This window comes from Alligator sinensis, unplaced genomic scaffold, assembly GCF_000455745.1.
Source record: "Alligator sinensis unplaced genomic scaffold, ASM45574v1 scaffold73_1, whole genome shotgun sequence".
In the NCBI taxonomy this organism is placed as follows: Eukaryota; Metazoa; Chordata; order Crocodylia; family Alligatoridae; genus Alligator; species Alligator sinensis.
Window position 1 is genome coordinate 764,163 of NW_005841838.1, and position 18,105 is coordinate 782,267.

At 45.6% G+C, this 18,105-nt stretch overlaps 1 protein-coding gene across 3 annotated transcripts in view; it reads left to right on the forward strand.

Annotated features, from left to right (window-relative positions):
• The window catches only part of ABAT (4-aminobutyrate aminotransferase), a 140,185-nt gene that overhangs the window by 3,025 nt on the left and 119,055 nt on the right, over positions 1–18,105 (forward strand). The window contains exon 1 of one of the 3 annotated variants that reach the window (XM_025203103.1): positions 11–205. The exons of 1 other annotated variant lie outside the window; for it this stretch is intronic. The gene's annotated coding sequence lies outside the window, so the exon portion shown is untranslated. Of the gene's footprint in view, positions 1–10; positions 206–18,105 lie in introns of those variants that run through there. One more of the 3 variants, XM_025203111.1, reaches the window with a different exon arrangement.

An 18,105-nucleotide genomic window follows, 5' to 3' on the forward strand; every position in this document is an offset into this window, starting at 1 on the left:
GGCCCCCCGCCCTGTGCCGCCTCGGGCCGGGGGCTGGCAGGGACTTCCCGCCGGGGGTGCTGGTGCTGCTCTGCTCCCCTGGGCCCCGGGCTCTGCTCTGGCCCTGCAGGTCTGCAGCTGGCGACCAGCTAGTACAGGCTGATTGGCAGAAATACAAGGAAAAACCTGCCTTGAATGTAGGTTTCCCCCATCCTTTTCTGTAGAGGTAAGGGAAGCCTCCAGTCAGCCTCGGGTTTTGCCGTTTGTGTCACATGAGTTGTCAGCTTCAGCCCAGATGAGATTTGCCAGTGCTTGTCGCCATCCCATGCTCTCCAACTGCATCTTGTGAAACGAAACCCTGGGCATCTCCCCCCGGCTCTAGCTTTGCCTTTGCATTTTCGCCGGTTTCACTTTTTTTCTTCTTAATTTGTGCTTAGAACAGTGTTTTGAGGGTAGGAGCTTGAGCATGGCTGCTTAGCCAAAGGCATGACTTCCCCCAGACATCTCATCAGGGCTGTTCCCCTGCCCCCTTCAGAAAATGTAACTCTGGGAACAGCAGGCCAGAAATACAATTGCTGGAAGAGACTTCCAAGTCATGAAAGATCAGGCACGCAGAGGATGATTACTGAATTACTTGGAAGTCCCTCCCAGCAATTGCATTGCTTGGCCTGCTGTTCCCACAGTTACATTTTCTGAAGGGGGCAGGGGAACGGACCTAATGAGATGTCCGGGGGAAGGCATGCCTCTGGCTTTGCAGCCGTGCTCAAGCTCCTAGCCTCAGAACACTGCTTCAAGCACAAATTACAGTTTGGATGGATGGCAAATAGATGTTGGCAAGAGTCTGGTTTCCTCTTGTTTGAGTTGAGAAACAGGCTGAGGTCAAAGTAAAAGGAAGAGAGCAGTAATGGGATCTTCTCAAAGCCTGTCTGAAATATCAAGTTACTTAATTATTGCTGCTCTGATGTGATCATCGAGCTCTTAATTTGATTAGTACATGGTTTTCACACTGCTATTCTAGTATTGTATGCTTCTCCCAAGTATCCTGATCTCCATGCTCTGTTGTGTATTGTCGAAGGTATCCGGGGTCAGATTTTTTTTTTTTTCCTCTTAACCATGATATTTTATGCAGATTGTGCAGGGTTTTAATTATACAGATTAGAAATCAGGGTTACAAATGCTGTATCATAACTTGTGATGTGAAAGAGGGGCATATTGAGAGAATAATGATGTCATTTAGTTTTGGTATCTTCTGTCTATAGATCTCAAAGTCCCCTTGCAAAGGAAGTAAAAAGATCATCATCCCTACCTTGCATGGGATGAAATTTGAGGTATGGTGAGTGAAGTGATGTTCCCAGGTTTGCCCAGCAGGCTAATGGTAGAGCAGGAAGGGAACCGAGGTGCCTGTGTCTTGAGTTGAGTTGTCATGCCTGTTGCCTCTCTTTCAGAAAAATTCAGTCATTAGAAAACATAGTGTTCACTCTTCAGGATGTGCCTTGGTAATATGCAGTTGACCAATTATGTTTTCTAGGGAGCAAAAAAAATATCCCAAGGCCTCCAGGAGAATGACAGGTTTTGAGTTGGGATGTGATGCTGAGATGTTTGTTTGCTCTGGTACTCAATAATTGAAATGCAGTTGAAATTGGATTTTGGTATGTGTGAGGTGGCAAACAAACACAACATAAATAAACAGTATCCAAATGAGTAGGTGATGATCTGCTACCAGCTGCTCTTCCGTTTGAGGAAAGTATAATGAAAACCAAGAAATAATCCTGAATCTCATGCTGTTGGAAATAGGGCTAAGTCACAGATGTTTAGGGCTGGAAGGGACCTCATGAGATCATTGGGTCCAGCCCCCCTGCTCTGGGCAGGAAAGACTGCTGGGGTCAAATAGGCCCAGCAAGGTGTGCATCCAGTCTCCTTATGAAGATCTCCGTGGGAGGTGCCTGCACCACCCCTGCTGGGAGTTTGGAAGTCAAGGCACCTCTTGTCAGTGGCATATCAATTCAGATCTCTGTACACTGGCCCATCTCTTGCTGCACCTGCCAGCACCTTACAGAGGGATTTGTGTCAGCTTCCTGTGCCACTTCTACCAGTACGAGGTTTATAAACATCACTTGAAATATCAGATACCTTTTAGCGCACAGCAAGCCACAAAGAGACAGAGTTGGCACCTGGCTTTCCTGGTTCTACGTCTTTTGATCTTCTGCCTCACCCAGAGTTCTGTGCCAGAGTATCATGGGTGGACACTTTCCATGGTAGCTGCTGTCCAGGTGAGATGCTCCCTCTCCATCTGTGGTCTGTGAGTGGAGAGTATTGTATAGAGCCTGCACAGACGTGACCTAGGCTAGTTCCCTTATTGCAGCTGCAATAGTGCGTGTGCCAGAAAAGGGTGGTAGTAGGGTGAGGAGCCAAGGCCCTGGCTATCAGCATGGGTAGGGCAATAGGCACACTCTGAAAGCTGTTGTACTCCCTATTCTGGGAATGCACGTAGTTGGACCTGGCACCTTTACCCTGCCAATGATCAGTTCAGTGTAGTGGAGAAGTCAGTGGTGAGCTGGTATGTAGAATCTTGCTGTGTACAGTCACAGAGAAAGCTGGGGGTTATCTTTAATCCAATGCAAGAGAGATCCAGGCAGGTAGGTTCTTGTTGTGAAGTCCCTACCTACTTATTTCAGTTAAATTTCTGATTCCCCACCACTCTATTCACCTGATATGAAAAAATGTCTTCAAAATAAAACTGTAATGAGAGCCTGCCTAGGATCTGAAAACATTCAGTACGTTAACTGAACAACAGTCATCCAAGGCATGATATTGCTGTTTTTGTTTGGGGTTCTGTCTTGCATCCTCTCCTTTTTCTGGGCTCAGCATTTTTGTTCACGTGAATAACAGCATACAGCAGGCTAAAAAGCAGTATGTGTGCCACAAGTGCCATGGGCAGCCTCTCTGCGTGGCACGTGGCAAGTCAGGGCGGGGACAGACAGCCCAGTGACAGATAAAGCAGAGCAGAAGATTAGGCAGGGAGCAGCAGATTGGGCAGGGAAGGAGGATCACAGTGGCACAGAGGATCATGTGGGGGATAATTTGTGGCATGCCTGCCAAAAATGGTGGTCCCCATGTATAGTATATTCTAGAGACAAGAAATGTTGTGGGGTAGTTTCCAAGTATGTTGTAAGAATTTTTCCCCTTACTGCTCTTACCACTTTACCATCAGCAAACTCACCACAAAGTCAGCTAATTGTTGCATGTAGCAACTGTAATTGCCAGTTTTTCAGCACCAATATTTCCTTCAGGGAGGCTTATTGAACAGTGTGCATTGTTCCTCAAAAGAAAGGTTTTTGTGTTAGTTATCAGACACAGCAGCAAGTTTGCATCAAACACTTCTGCCTGGTTTTCTGTTTGGGCTCAGTCAGCAGAGGAAGAGCTGGGGATTATCTTCAGTGTGACCTAAGGGAAACCAAGGAGAGCAACTATTAGTCATCTGTAGGAGGTTCTACTCCTGTCATGTTGCTATGAGACTACAGGTGAGCAGTGAGACTGACACTAGAAGAGCATTGCAGCATTGTTTCTAGAGTATGTAAATTAAAAGGCCATTACTGCATCACAGAGAGAATTCATGTGGTGGGCCTACTGCTCGTGCAGGAATGAATGTATTTAAAAATTCACATAACAGCTAAACCAGTGGTTCTAAATCTTCCTAGATTTGAGGCACCCCTCCTTAAACTTGAGGCACCCCTTGGAAAAGGTCAGCTCTTGGTTTTCATTCTTCTTTTGACTACAGAAAAATAATAGAGAAATTATTCTGTTGCAAAGAACTCAGAAAGCTGACAACAGGTCAGAATGGTTTTAACACTATAGATTCCTATTTGAAATCTCTAGGATTATTTTGTGAATCATGTTTACCAACCTAAGTACCAATTTTGTGCAGTACCCCTCTACATGCTTGAAAGGATCTCAAACACCCCACAACACCTGGTTGAGAATCCCTAACCTAAGCCCTTTCATAGGCAGCAAGACACCCTGCCTTATCAAGAACTTGGTTTGTTTTAAAATTCCTTTTCTTTATGGACTATGCTGCGTGTGGAGGAACTTGTGTTAGATGCTAGGTGTGCTAATAGCAAATAATAGCTTAATTCTTTTAGTGTGAGCTCTCACCTTTAGAAGTTCATGTGTCCCAATGTGCGCATGTGGGTTTTTTTTGTTTTTTTTTTTTAGTCTAGTTTACCAGGTATGGATTTACCAGAACCCAATCCTGTAGCCCAAAACATTTCTTCCAGGCCAGGAAGAACACAAAAGCAATGCTTTTGTTGAGCATATGGTGTTTGTGCAAAAACACCAGAATCACGAGTTCTTTCCAAGGCTTGCCGAAAGGCTGAAAGCCAGAATATTACCCTAAACCCTTTTCGTTTGCAGTTTTCAGATTCTTTTCTCATTTATGGGAGTTGAAGTTTATATTGTGTGTCAGTACCGGGACAGGTAGCAGTCTTTACCTTTTTCCTCTTCCCCACTGATCTGCAGCACCTGTCCCTTGACAGGGGATCTCTCCAAGGTGTAGTCCTGGGTATGTGTAATGCTAAAACCTTTGTAGCAATGAGTTTTATAGTAAGTGAAGCACAAGTTTGTTGAGCCAGGAGATGATTGAGATAGCAGAAAGTATTCATTATCCTTTGAATTTTGTAGAAATTATCAAAAATTTGCTACCTGAAATTTAGGAGAGCGAAGGTATAGTGGCCATTGCAGCTCCAAATGTTATTCCCTGAGATGTATGTTGAGCCCTTAGACTAAATGATTGTATGCTTCCTTGCAGTATGATGCATGGGCATGTAGCAGTCAGTCTCTCTGCCCCCCTTGTATTTGGATTTTGGTATTTTTCTGCATACCTCGTGTAAGTGGGTCACATAGCCTCTTTGGTTTTGCAGGGGAACTTGCTCCCTTATGGGCTCTTGAGGCAGTTCTTCAAAGCAAAAGTCAGCCTTTAAGTAAAAAACACAGAACAAAATCTCTCTCTCTCTGTCCTCTCTTGGACACTAGGCTGTACTGGCCCCTGCACACAGCAGCCTGACTTTTCCCTTTACAGCTTGCTTGCTTCCTTCTTTCTTGCTTACTCTTCAGGGAGCTTTTAAAGGTCTTAGTGAGGCTTGACATGCTTACCTGAATGCCCCACAACTGACTTTCCTACCAGGGCTGATTGTTCTTCCTTTAAGGGACAGACTGCTCTGTAACATAGTAGCTGCTTCCCTGACATCTTCTGTGACAAAAATGTTCCCATGCAGTTGAGGTTCCAGCTGAGTTTGTCCAATCTTTCAATTCTCCTGCTAGATCAGAGCAGGGATTTTAGTGGTTGCCTTAATAAAAGTACATAGGGTGACTGCTGAAGGTTTTAGTGAGGAAACAGGGCACAATGCTAATAATGAGGCTTTTTTAATATAAAAGACAAAGTTACAGTATAGTAGCTGAAGTGCAGAGAAACTTAAAGGCACTGAGGTTACTACTGTCCATCTTCAACTGGGACATTTGCTCCTTTAAAACAAAAAAACACCACATTCAGATATGTGATCTGAATGTTTTAGCTCCTTCTACAGTATTTTTCTCAATTCCACATAACTCTTCTGCTTTTAGATTGTCCTGTGCTGAACCTTAAAAGGACCCACTGCACATATAAGTGTTAGTATTTATATATGAAAGAAGCACTTGTGCAGATGAGTGGTTCCATTATATTCCATAAAGTTCTTTTATGTGCCTCTGGCTCTAAAATGCATAAGTTCAAAGAACCACAGCTCGTATCATTCTCTGTGAATGATGGCAAGATACTAGGCAAGATATTGGGTAATTCAAAGGCAATAAAGCTCAAGACTTGGTAAATGTTTTCCAAGTAAAGATTTACTTGAAAACCTTCTCTGTTTCATTTATTACAAAATCCTGACCTTTTCCAAGCTTTTCTCATCCATAAGGCATAGAGCAGGTTTGTTTGATCTGCAGAGATTCAGATCTATGCTCCTGTTTGGTAAACCTGAGTTTCCAGTTTATGCTAGGACACATCTGTTCTGCAAAGTTTGCAAAAATTTAAAGCTTCTGAATGACACTTTTTGAATGTCAAGGCTTGAGTTCAGAGATCTTTTTGTCTAGTAGCTAGGATTTTCTTAGAAGCTGCTCTCTTAGCACTCCCTCTCTTTACAGGGAATCGTTACCTTGGATGCTGGCATGTAAAAAGAAGTGATTGTATAAGTTTTGTTGTTTTTTCTTAATGCCTTTATAACTCTGCAGATGTGCTCTAGTATACTGCAGTGCTGATGTCAAGTTGTGATTTTCACACTGTATGCATATCTACTTGGAGTTCTGTTGGTAAAAGACCTCCTCAGCTTCAAACTCCTCAGTTATCCAATATTGCTGAGTGGCAAAATTGGCTAAAAACAGAGGCTGATGTTTTCATACTGGTGCCTACTTTAGTCCCACGAACATTTTATTTAAGGGGCTGGCTTTAGGCACCCAGCTTTGAAAATGTTGGCCCTAATAGTAGTAGGAAGCAGAAGAAAGTTATCTTTGGGAGGTATATGTCCTCCATGCTTCTGTTAGAGAAATTCAAGTCCTACCCATCTGGAATCAAATTGTGAATATTAGGGGTGCCATAAAGTTGCTATTTTTCTTTTTCTACCCCCCGCCCCTCCAAAAAAACCAAAAAAAGTGCATCTGTAAATTTATTTGGTACAGATCTGGCTGAAAGGACATGCTGAAGCGACTACTGTGCTAGCTATATGGCTGTAATTATGGTTGTTAAACAGTTCAGTTATAATTCTATTATCTCTGACTTGCTGACTTGTACCTTTTTTTTAATTCTTCTTTTGGACTGTAATTATCCATGCTATTTCAGCCTAAGGTCAAGAACTTTTTACAAAGAATTATAGAATCATAGAAAATTAGGGTTGGAAGGGACCTCAGGAGGTCATCTACTCCCACCCCCTGCCCAAAGCAGGACTGTCCCCAACTAGATCATCCTAGCTAAAGCTTTGTCTAGCCAGGTCTTAAAAACCTCCAAGGATATATATTCAGTAACATCTAGTCCATCTGTTCCAGCATTTTACTACCCTCCTAGTGAGAAAGTTCTTCCTAATATCTAACCTGAACTTCTCATCCTGCAACTTCAGACCGTTGCTCCATTTTCTGTCATCTGCCACCACTGAGAACAGTCCAGCTCCATGCTCTTTGGAACTCCCCTTCAGATAGTGGAGGGCTGCTATTAAATCCCCTCTAAACTAAATAAGTCCAGTTCCCTCAGCCTCTCCTCAGAAGTCGCATGCCCCAGCTCCTTAACTATTTTTGTTGCTGTCCGCTGGACACATCCTTTTTGTCCACATCCTTTGTGTAGTGGGGGACCCAAAACGGAACACAGTGCTCCAGATGTGGCCTCACTAGTGCTGAATAGAGGAGAATAATTATTTCCCTTGATCTGCTGGCAACGCTGCTACCAATGCAGCCCAGTATGCCATTAGCCTTCTTGGCAACAAAGGCACGCTCTTGGCTCGTATTCATTGTCTCCTGTAATCCCCGGGTCCTTTTCTGCAGAGCTGCTGCCTAACCTGTCAGCCCCCGGGTGCATGGGGTTGTTTGTCGTAAGTGAAAGACTTTGCACTTGTCCTTATTGAACCTCATGAGGTTGTTTTTTTATCCAATCTTCCAAATTGTCTAGGTCTATCTAAATCCTAACCCTACCCTCCAGCGTATCTACTACATGTTGAAATGCAGTATATGATAAGCTGCTTGTGGCAGAGGAGAATTAAACAAAATTCTTTTAAAAAAATGAACAGCCATACCTTTTTATACAAATTACTCAAAATGACTGAACTTTGCATCTTGGCATGCGTACAGTGCTCATTTTGGAATATTTCCATGGAGAGCTAGGGAGGGAGATTGGCTGGTTGAGCAATACTTTGAACAATTCTTTGAGCAATACTAACTTGGCAATTGTTAACATTTATTGGCAGAATCTAATTAAAGTGCTGCCTCTTTTTAACATGACGTAAGACCTGTGGCAGCTGCAAAAATGATCTGCAAAAAGGTGATTACGCTGTGATTGCTTCAATAAAACAGGTACAATCCTCCAAGTAAAATGTGTCCTCAGCAACTAGAGCAGGAGACGATGATCAGGTAAAAAAAATGTGCACACTTCCTTTGAATTTTTAGATGCCTTCAGAGTTTGCTATAACCTTTCTTATCGGGTTTTCTTTTTCAGTGTAAACTGAGAATCTTGTAACAGTTGGTTACAGCTTCTTACCTTGATCCATTGGCAAGACATCTTGATAGAGTTTTGTCTGTCATTCTTCTCGTAAATGTGGAGTTGGCTGAACTCAAGGAAGTCTAGTACAGGGGCGGGCAATTATTTTGGGTGAAGGGCCACTTAACGAAGTTTGGTGAGTATTCGAGGGCCACATGGGTAACCCCATCCCTTGGCAATTGCCCCACCCCCTGGTCACCATCTTGGAACTGGAGGTCCCATCCCCTAGCCCCTGGTTTTGCCACCGGAAGTCCCTCCCCTTGCCCCCAGAAATACTCCTTTTGGGATGGAGGGTTGCCATCATAAAACCAGAAAAAAACAAATCATACACTAAATTGTAGGATCCTCCCTACACTTGCTGCATGGCGCGGGGGTACTCGGGGCGCTGGTGCCTGGCTCCGGCCAGCGCTGCACATCATGGTGGGGAGCACAGTCCCCCGCGAAGCTGCCTCCATCACCAGTGCTCACGCGGCACAGGAAGGAAGCCCCACGGGAAGGAAGCGCTGGAACTGATGAGTATGAGCACCTGGAGCGCCCCTGCCTGCTGTTGCTTCTGCTGCCACTGCTCCCTGCCAGGGCTGCCCCTATGGCAGTAGTGTGAAGGGGTTCCTCACACCCCCTCCTTACACCTACATGCTGCCCACTTGAGCTCCACACTGATTCTGCCCCCCAGGTGTGGGCTCTGCACTGTTGCCAGCCCCACCCCTGCCCCATGCTCCTGCCCAGCTGCAGCCCCACCCCTGCCCCTGCCACTTCCCTACCTGCTGCCCGGAGCCAGCAGGATGCCAGGAAAGCCTGCAGCAGCAGAAACAGCAGTACTGCCTGGAAGCTGCTGCTGGCTGGGCCAGGCCCTTCTGCCCACAAGGGTGGGAGTGAGGTGCAACAGGGTATGTTGGGGGTCTGTTTACAGGATGCCTCACTCCCACCCTCGTGGGCAGAAGGCTGGGCAAGGTACAATTTGTTGATGGGCGCCTCCGGGCCAGATGCCTGTGCTGTATTTTGCCCACCCCTGATCTAGTACCTTTTACTGCTATGTTATTGCCATCATCTCCCCTTTGCCCATGCTGTCCTTGTGGCCAGTACTAGCTCTGTTCCCTTATGCTCTCCAGCAGCATTAGCCTGCTGGGCATTATCCCTTCCAGGGCCATGTGGATAGATAGTTCACCCTATGTACCTTCTCATGTCCATGAGTCTCTCTTGACAATGCTGCCTTTTCTAAGCTTTGTCAGCACTTTTCATTCCTTTTTCAAATTTCATTTTCATGTTGGTTTAGCTACACTGGTGGGAGCACTACTGCAGACAAGATGCCAGTGTCTGCCATCTTTTTTCTTTAATCATCATAATTCTCAAACCTGCTCTGAGCTGGCTGGTGCTGGTGATCACCTGAAATCCTTGCTATGGTACCTTTCCCTTCATCACTATCTGCAGGAGGTGAACTCATATTGTTAATAAATTAATACTTTTCAAGCTAGATGGCAAATGTAAATCTAGCACATAATCATATGAGACATGAGGCATGCTACAGATGGAGATTCTCTCTAAAGGGCCAGGAGGATTTGCAACTAACTTTCCAGATATAGGCTGAAATAGCTGGTAGTGGGGAAAAGAACCTTGGAAAAGAGGAAAAAGGAAACTTAACAGCTAGAGACAGAAAAGTGATGGAGAGAATCTGTACCGCAACCTGTAACTTTATTCTATGACATGTAAGAAGTGTAGTTTCAGCAAAGTCTGTTCAGTTCTTTCCAGTAACCTGAATTTTTATCTCTGGTCTGGATGGCTTATGAAATGACCACTGCATAATATAATGTGTGTGTTTGGATGTGTATGAATAAAAACTAGGACACCAGGAAAAGGAGTGAAGGAAATGCATGTGTGAATACCTCACCTGTTAGTAAGAAAGATTGTCTTGCCAAGGATTAGATGTAGGTAATATTGTGAGCTGAAAAGACATTTGCAAAACAAAACCAAACTGCAGAGTTTTAGCAGTGAAATCCTAAAGAAATATTCTGACACAGCACCACTGCCTCTTCCTGTAACATGTGAAAGGACCCAGGTGAAGGGTATGCCCTCTGTGCTCCTGTTAATTCTGTTAGGTCAGGCTGGGAAAGCGGACCTCCCTAATCAGAGAGAGCACACATGAGCTACACTGCATCTGTGGATAAGGCATTTCCATGTTCTCACATCTCAGCTCCAGCACAGAACAAGTTAGTGCTGCAGCGCAGCTTCTGGGAGGGGATAGAGGACTATAAAATGTGTATGTGTCTAGGAGGAGCTGAGGTGGGGCAGGCGAGGAGAGACAGATTTGCTTAGACTGACAAGGTAAGAGAAACCGTGGATCTTGGGTCAGAACACTGTTTTCTCAGGTTACTACATGAGAGAGGTGAGGCCTTGAGCATTTGCTTCAAAGTGACTTTCTTGTTATGACAGTGTAAAAACGTTATACCATATTTACTTGAATATAAGGCAACCCCCTCAATAATTAGATTCTATATATGGAAAAGTTCTAAAAACATTATAATTTTCCAGGTATAGAATCGAATTATTGGAAGGTTGCCTTGGATTCACGCCCCCTCCCATGGCTACAGCAGGGAAAATAGTGGCTGGTTTCCCCCATGCTGGTTGGGGACAGAAAAACGTCATATTTGAATAAATACAGTAATTTTCCATGTATAGAATCTAATTATTGGTGGGTTGTCTTAAATTTCCCCTGCTGTACTGGGGAAGGGTGCAGGAAGGAGGCAAGAAGCAGCAGGGGGCAGGCAGTGGAGAAGTCAAGGAGCCAAACCCCCGTCCCTTGGCCCCTGCTGCCTGCCCCTCCACTTTCTACCCACATCTGCCCCAACCCACAGTGCCTGTGCCCTCTTCCCCACCCCCCACCTGACCCCTTGCTGCCTGTGCAGCACCCTAGAGCCAAAGTTGCCACCACTGTCACTGCCACCAATACCTGGCTGGGGTGGGAGTTGGAGCCACCATGTCCTCTGTGGCTGGAGCTGGAGCCAAAGCCACAAGTGAGGGTAAGCAGCAGTAGAGAAGATCAGGAGGCAGTGGCTGCAGCTGCAGCTCTGACCCTGAGCCTGGATTGGGGCCAGAGTCACAGCAGCTTCCTGCCCTCTAACACTAGAGGCCTTATTCCCCATGTTAAATGGGGGGGGGGGGGGGGGGGGGGGGCGGTGGGGAAGATTTGTCTTGGATCTGAGTAAAAACGAGTGACTTTGTGATCATATGTTCATTAGTAACACAGTTTTAGATGGCTGCGAAGGGAAGCTGCAGTGTGTCTGATCTTGGGTATGCTGATGTAAATTAGAGGAGTGACTCTGGACTGACACTTGTAAATAAGATGAAAAGGTGGGCCTTGGACCCCAGTGTAGTTCATTGCAAAAAGGATCTCTATGCAGACAAGGTGGGTGGAAATGTCTATATTTTTGTCAGGAGAGGTTTTCGTGATTTTCTTAAAAATAATTAATTCTAAAAAATATCATTTGTTAGTAATATTTCTGAGTGAAAGTTGCCTGGCCCAAGTATGATATCTTCATGCCTGTGGCCTTGTTCATATCACACTGTACTGATACCACAGAGCAACCAGATGCATTGCACAAGAGTAATCAGCAGTGTGTATGTACCTGGACTTTCCAAATCTTTAGAGGCCAAACTAAGAGAGATGCAGAAAGAGAAAGCTGAGAAGCTCTGCAGAGTATCTAGGAAGACAACCAGGGACAGAAATGGTTAACAAGAGAGCACTTAATGCTAGAAATTTACAGTGAGAGAGAAGACTTTCCAGGGTCATGGGAGATAATACATGTTCTCCTTCTCCAGGTATTTCCTTTTTTAGGGGCTTTTTTTTTTTTTCATTTCAAGAAGGTCCCTGGATGTACCTTATGCTATATTTTTAATATTTTGGTAATCCTGCTTAATGAAAGGCCCTGGAGTAACACAGTGAAACCAACCTCTGTTAGTTCCCAGCAACAATTTTTTCATAAGATTTTCCTTGATATGAGTCCTCCCCTGTGGCGCAGAATGGACTGAGTTCATATGAAATTGAGGCAGTATTTTAAGCAAGCTTAAGATTTGCTAAGTAAGGTTACAGACTGTCCTGTCTGGATGTGCTGATTGTATAAAGTGCAATTTCCTCTCAAAAATCCTGCTTTTGACTCCGCTGTAGAGATGCTGATCTGACAGCACAAGTGAATACAGGAAATTTGTGGTACAAATTGTGTTCCAGAACAATCTTTAAAGCTGTTGGAATAGCTTGTCGGCCTAGTTTTATAGGGTCTATTGTAGGCTATTGGGGAAGGAAGGTAAAAGTAAGTGTTAATTAAGCCTGGTCAAAATCCACAAATGAGTGTTGCATAACTGCCTTTTTGGCATTCGGATTGGCAAATAAACTCAGCAGTTAACTCTTCAGCGTTCTCTGAACTTCAGCCTCTGCTTAACTCTCAACTTAATTTCTGTTGTAAGTTAATGGCAGATAGGAAGGTGCAGCTTGCAACAGTTCTCCTGCATACTTTCCCTAGGTTAGCAAGGGTGTCATCTTCGCAGCTTTAAATTTGTTCCATTACTGATAACCCTACAGACAAGGCTGTCTTAAAACCTGCCCCTTTCATGCTTGAGCCAGAGAGTCTTTGGACTTTTTTTTTAACTGGTTGCAACAATGTTCCCAGTGAAGAGCTGAGAAAGTGAACTTAAAGACCATTCAATAAGAAGTAAGAGAGACATCCTGAAGGAAGGTGCTCTGCCCAGCCTCTGCACTAGCATGCTGTCAGGAAAAAAGAAAAAGTTTAATTTTGCAGAATCTGTAACAAAATAAAATCCAAACCAACGGTGCCTTTTCTCAACTTTTTTCCAAATAAGCCATGATTTGTCCCAGAGTAACCCTGTTGAAGCTGCTTGGTAGTTGCCCCAACAATGAATTTGCTGAATGTCTCTTTTAATATGGCAGCCTTTCCTAAGATGCAGCAGTGCCTTTCTGATTGGGATAGGCTGTTCCATCTATAAAGAAAATCTGTTTTCTTCTTTTTTCCCCACTTGCCAACCACTTGGTTATGAGGCACAGCAGTCGCCATATGGTCCAACAATGCATTTTTTGAGGCATCCTTCTTTACCTCAACGTCCTTGTCAAAGCGCTGCTGTGGCATTTTATATAGAGTGTTCATCAGTTAACCTGCCATGCATTTGCAGCTGTGCTTTGTATCTGCCATCTACCACTCCTAGATGCCTGGGTGGGAGTTAAACTTTATGCTGAGCTGCTGTATATCTGCCCCTTCCCTGACTCAATTCCTGTAAATGAATAAAGCTGCCACTAACCTGCTTCGACGAGGTTTGTGTGGGAGGCAGAGCACATTGTGCTGTTACAGTCTGGCAGGATTTTGCGAGCTGAGTTAAGGTCGCTGGTTTACCATTTCACAGAACTAAACACATCTGAACATGTGTGAGGCATTTGTTCAAGTGGACATTTAAGAGTTTTTAACAAAATCCCACCTCAACGATACCTTTTTCTGCTGTCTAAATAAATAGTGACCAGCCTGTTAAACAGGTATGTCAAAATGAGCTTCAGACCCTCCCCTTCCTTTGCCCAATCTGCTGCTCTGCTTTCTACTTCCTGCCCTATTTACTGCCTGTCCCTTCCCCAGCCTGCCCCGTGCCACACACAGAGATGGCTCATGCTACCACTGGCCATCCCTGGTCCAAAAAGACCATACTCATCCCAAAGTATCTTTGTTGAAGCAGTTGGATAATACTGTCACCAAGTCCCTGTAATTCCTTTGTTTAGCCTATAGTTATGTTGAGGTGACCACATTCATGACCTCATCCTAGCCAAGTGAGATGTACTAAACTGTAGATTAAGTTTCCAATAGGAAAGTAGTTCCTTTTTTTTTTTAACTTAAGAAGTAGAGTAGGCAAATCACTAGAAACTATGGAAGGAAGGATTAGTCTTGCATTAAAAGGCAGTGCACATAACTCAAGAGGCTAATTTTATCTCTAGTTTTCCTGGTAATTACACACACAGTATACACACATTCTTGCTATTTTCAGTGATTCTCAAGGCCTTAGCCACCCCAGGTTGGGTAAAACAGAGTAGATGCTGGTCCTGACATGGTAGCAGCTATAGCTGGCTGTGCAACCTATGATCTTTCATTCTGTAACAATGTTTTGCAGTTAGTATTTCTCAAGTCATCACATACCCAATCTAGCTTCAAATCAGCTAGCTTGGATATGTTTTCACTGCCATGCAGTCACTGCAGACATATTACAAGTATAACCTATTGAACAGTTGACCCACTCACTCAATGGGGAAAAAAGACAGTGTATAGTGCGCTATACATCTGGATGCCGATGCTTCAAAATGAATCGTAGAATAATAGAGTTGAGAGAGACCTCAGAAGGTCATATAATCCTACCCTCTGCTCAAGAATAATCTACCGCCATCTTCCATATAATGAACTATTATCAAATCCCCCCTCAGTCTTTTCTCCAGACTAAATAGTCCCAGTTCTTTCAGATTATTATTTTTGTCACTCTCTGCTGGACTCTCTCTAATTCATCCACATCTCTTGAATTGAGGGGCTCAAAACTGGCCCCAGTACTCTAGGGAAAACCTTATCAGGGAAAGCCTTACCAGTACCAAATATAACAAGAGGATCACTTTCCCTGTTTGCACGTGATGCTCCTATTAATACAGCCCAATATGTTATTGGCCTCTTTTTGTAACAAGGGCATGCTGGCTCGTATTCAGTTTCCAGTCTGCCGTGATTCCCCCAGGTCAATTTCTGCAGCAGTGCAGCCTATTATTCCCTAGTCTGTATTTGTGCATGCAATTATTCCATTCTAGGTGCAGGACTTTGCACTTGCCCTTGTCCTGATTCATTTTTGGATGCTTTCTGCAGTTTATCAGGTCATTCTGAATCATAGCCCTACTCTCCAGAGTGATTGTAACTCCATCCAACTTGGTGTCACCTGAAAATTTGCTAAGCGCGCTGTCACTCCTATCCTCAAAATCATTAATGAAGGTAATAAACAATAATGGACCCAAAACAGACACCTGGAGAACCGCACTCAGTACATCAGGGGGTATGTCAACCTATATTGTCAGCTGGGGGTATGTCTACCCCTGGGGGTACTTTGAAAGGTCCCAGGGCAAGAGTTGTCAACCGGGGCTACAAGTACCCCTGAGGATACTTGGGAAGGCCCTAGGGAGTATGCGTGGGTGGTTGGGGATGAAACGCCACCACCCAGTACCCCGCGCCACTGCCTCCCAGGAGCAGGGCGAAGGCAGCAGTGCCCCTCTGAGGGCTGCACAGGTGCCGCCCAGCCATCCAAATGCTGGGGAGTGAGGTAGGGGGAAGCTTTCACATGGTGGCTGCTGCTCCATGTGCGGCTGCTGCGTGCCGCCGCGCCCCCCCCCGTGCTCCATATCCAGCCACGCGCCACTCCTTTTCCCCCCTCTCCCCCGCTCTTTGTCTGGCCTCCAGGGATACACTTATTAAAAAAGGTTGAAAACCCCTGTCCTAGGGGGTACGCGGTGCTGGGCGGGGACAGAGCACCACCATTCCGTGCTGCTCCCTCGCAGGAGGAGGGCCGGGGCGAGGCAAAAGCAAAGTCATACAAACACTGCCCTGCTGCCACTCTGCCGCTTGCCATGCCCCCACTCTGCGTCCGGCCACTTGCCAGCCCCCCGGGGGTACACTTACTAGAAATGGGACTGCTGGGGATAACTTATTTTAAAGGTTGAAAACCCCTGCACTACATCATCCAAACTAAACATTTAGCCATTGAAGATTACTCACTGAGCATGATGATCAAGCCAGTTCTATATCCAACTTAAAGTACTTTTGTTTAGTCTGTAATTCTTTAACTTACTAATGATAATATTATGGGAGACCATGTAAAAAGTTTTGCTCAAGTCAACCTATATCATCACATCTACCTATCCACAGAGCCTGTCACCTTATCATAGAAGGAAATCTGCTTGGTGTCAGGCATGACTTGCTTTTGATGAATTTATGCTGGTTGTTTTTGGTAACATTGTGCTTAGAAATAGACTTCTTGATTAGCTTCTCTATAATCTTTTCTCATGTAGAGGTCAAACTGACTGGTCTGTACTTCCTCAGATCCTTCTCCTTCTTTTTCTAAAAGGTATGCCCTAAATTTGCCCTTTCCAGTGAACTAGGATCTTGCCCAACCTCTACAATAGGGGTGGGAAATTATTTTGGGTGGAGGGCCACTTACTGAGTTTTGGCAAGCCATCAAGGGCCACATGACAGGCAGGCCAGGGCAGATTAATATTAACTTTCTAAATTTTTTAGGGGCCCCGTGGGCCAGATAGAATGGCTTGGCATGCCGCATCTGGCCTGTGGACCGCATTTTGCCCACCCCTGCTCTACAAGTTCTCAGAGATGATTCCCAGTGGCTCTTAAATTATCTTAGCTTTTGGTACTCTAGGGATGAAAATACTTCTAGGAATGGTACTGTAGGCATGTCCACACATGCAAGCACGTGTGCTTGCGCCAGCGCAAATAGAAGCGGTGCAAATTTGAGCTGGAGCTTTTTGCCTCAGCGCACGTGCTCGGACATGCACTTTGTTGTGGAGCAAATTGTGCCACTTGGGGCAAAATAACGCTGCCTGGCTCCTTCTGGATCTGCAGCCAGGGGGAGCTAGAGCCTGGGGCCAGCACCTGTGCTGTCCCCAGTGGTATAAAAAGCTGCCCTGTCCTGGCCTTAGCAGTACAAAAACCTGCCGTGGCCAGCAGCTCAGGGTTACTTGAGCTCAGGAGCTTCTGGGGCCCAGGCAATTGGTATCTGGTAACACTAGCCCCTTGTGTCAGCTAGATTGCTGAAGCAGCATCCCAAATTCACTTTTTAAAATACCCCAAAATCCACATTCTTCCACAATTAGAACAAAAGACAGAGAGAGAGAGAAAAGGGGATTGATCAGATGGCCAATGTTTTATTGTTATATTTACAATGTTAGAGAAATTTGGAAGGCTATCAGTGTCTCTAGCATCATAATAAAATAAATCCTAAGTATCTATATGTTTTAATGTTTGCTTTGGGTTTCCTTATCACACGGTGGGTGTGGGATCGGGGGATGTGGGATTTGCAGGAGGGGGTGGGGGGATGAGAGTCACTGTGTGGGTAGATGTGTGGGGACTGCTTAGGAGGGGTGGGTCCCCTGCATGAATGCCACATGCCCCCGGCAGCGGTGGGAGCAGGAGGGCAGTGGTAAGCTCCCACAGATGCTGCTGGCACTCGCTAGTGGGGGAAGGAGTGGTGAGCAGTGAGCACCCACAGACACTACCAGCAGTGACAGCAGTGGCCAGCGGTGATCACTGACTGCCCACAGACACCACTGGTTGCAGCGGGGGGTGAGGGGGCGGGTAAGCAAGCGGCAACCGCCCACAGGCAGCACCGACAGTGTTGGCAGCACCTTTTTTTGAGGGGGTGCACTGTCATAGGGAGTGCATGTGCGCCCCCTACGCATCGCCAATGGTCCACTGCCCCCCACAGGGAACCCCCCCCCAGCACATGGACTACCCTGCCTGCAGGGTCTCAGGCCCCCCCAGGGGAGACAGCTCTCCCCTACCCCACTGCTGGTCTCCAGCCCCCTGCTCATTCCCCTGCTCTTCTCCAGCCTCTGGAGGCTGGAAATGAGAAAGAGAACAAGCAGGAGGGTGGGGAGAATAGGAGAATGAACAGGAGGTTCATTCCTCCCATCCTCATTGGTTCCCCCAGCTTCCCATTCATCCGCCTGCCCCCTGCCCGTTCCCCCTGCTCCCCATTTCTTCCCTTGCTCCCCACTCATTTCCTCCCTCCTGTTCATTCCCCCCACCCTCCATTCATGCCCCACAGCTCTATGCTTGCTCTCC